Genomic DNA, 2,121 nt, shown 5'->3' with positions numbered 1-2,121 from the left:
GCTGAGATCGAAAGATAGGTAAAGTTTAGATTATTAGTCACTTTTCAGGACGAGAGTCAGTATTAGTGATATTAGGGACTTATAACGAGATCGAAAGATGCTATCTGTAAAGAGTGGACCGAGAGGACCTCTTGTTTTCCCGCCTCATGTGTTTGATTTAGACCAACTTAGTTTGCTGCCGCCGAAACAATAGTGAACCCACCATCCTGGTACCCTTCTTTATATTTGATTTAATATATTTCTTTAGTTTTTTATCTTTATTGTTATTAGCTATAGACCAAATCAAATCAACCCCCACACTTGTTACCTTAGACTAAATTTAGACAACTTTTAATTACATTCGCCTCCTTGTGGTTCGACCCTGTTACCACTAGCCTAGGTTAGTTTTAATAAGAATTATAAATTTTATTTTTGGTACTCACAACGACGGGTATCAAATTTTGGCGCCGTTGCCGGGGAGGCAATTGTTCTAATTTTTAGTTGTTTTATTTTAGACTGTTTCTTAGTTTAAGGGACATTCGTTCCTTAAACTATTCTCATATTCTTTTTGTAGTTTCTTCTTATGCGCAGGTCACAGGGTGGTGAATTAGTACCTTTCAATCCTGAGATTGAGAAGACCTTGCGTGAGTTGAGACGATCATCAATGGTATTGCCGACAGAGGAAGAGCTGAGTACTCTGTCTAGTTACTACGAGAACGAACTGTTCGAAGAAGATCCACCTACATCTCCTGCTTCTACTTCTTTAGCTGAGACAGTCACTTCTCCAGACATTCCAATCATGGTTGAAGAAGCAACTATAGCAAGACATTCTGAGCCGACAACTACAAATCTATACAAGGGGTTCGAATTACCTGGAGCTGATAGGAAATTCGAACTAAAGCCTTCCTATATCAACTTAGTTGAGAGGAACCAGTTCGGGGGAGCTGCAAATGAAGATGCAGCCAAGCATATGGAGATATTTATCGATTATTCTTTGCTCTATACCCCAACCGGTGTGACCCAGGACCAGATAAAGGAGACTATGTTTATATTCTCACTCCGTGATGCTGCAAGGGAATGGTATAGAGATCTAGATCGAGCTGCTCATGGGATCACCGACTGGAATTCTTTGGCCTTGGCATTCTATAAGAAATACTTCACTGCCTCGAAGACGAATGCCATTAGAGCTCAGATCACGAGATTTAAACAGGGACCTGATGAGAACTTTCATGAAGCATGGGTCCGTTTCAAGAAGCTAATGCGAACCATTCCGCACCATGGGTTCAAAAAATGGAGTCTTTGCAATCAGTTCTATAACGGGCTGTATGACGATCAGAGGGCTATCTTGGATGCTGCAGCCAATGGCCGATTTGCTGAGAATATGGGAGAAACTAAGGGGTGGAAGATCATTGATGACTTAGCCACCCATAAAGCTGAATATGGGAATTCAAGAGGCAATCATAGGAGGAGTCTTTGAATCCCCTTCGTAGAGCGCATTAGAGGCTCTCACGGCGAGGTTTGACAAATACGAGTTGGGAGGAGCTTCAAAAGAAGGGATGTATCATGTGAATCTTTGTTTCGAGACGGTCCTTTCGTCTCGTAGAAGATGTGGAGCCGAGGGACATGTCTCGAAAAATTGTCCTAGTCTCTTTGAGTCTTGTCTTGCCTTTCAACATTACAGCATACAAACACGTACTATGAGCCGAATGTCCATCCCAACTTGAGGTGGAGTAACCGAGAATGTCCGAATCCGACTCAACCTCCACAAGAAGAGATGACGAGACTTATGTGCCTCCTCATAAGCAACAACAGCTTTCAAAACCTCCCTATGTGCCGCAAAGAACAACAATCCCAAAATTCGGTTTCTTGAGTTGAAGAATATCTTTGCAAAAGGAGTCCCAAGCTAGAGAGGCCGAATGAAATCGCTAGAGAGCCAAATTGCTCAATTGGCTAGCAAGAATACCACTCGAGTTCCGGGGCACTTACCGACTCAGACGGACCAAAAAGAGACCCTTAATGCCATCACTTTGAGGAGCGGGTCCACCCTGGAGGGGCCTGCTATGATTGAGGATGCCCCTGAAAAAGATAAGCGGAACCGAGTCAAAACAAAGTGGAACGAACAAAGGAAAGAAAAAGGCGTCG

General features: G+C 43.0%; 1 non-coding gene across 1 annotated transcript; it reads right to left on the bottom strand.

Annotated features, from left to right (window-relative positions):
* Positions 1-1,156: 1,156 nt before the first annotated feature.
* On the bottom strand, positions 1,157-1,263 carry LOC141635724 (small nucleolar RNA R71). The gene has a single exon (XR_012540388.1). It is a non-coding gene; the product is annotated as a small nucleolar RNA R71 (small nucleolar RNA).
* Positions 1,264-2,121: the final 858 nt, after the last annotated feature.

The sequence above is a fragment of the Silene latifolia genome, chromosome Y (genome assembly GCF_048544455.1).
Source record: "Silene latifolia isolate original U9 population chromosome Y, ASM4854445v1, whole genome shotgun sequence".
NCBI lineage: Eukaryota > Viridiplantae > Streptophyta > Magnoliopsida > Caryophyllales > Caryophyllaceae > Silene > Silene latifolia.
Note: the sequence above shows the minus strand (reverse complement) of the source record. Positions and strands in the feature narration are given on the sequence as shown.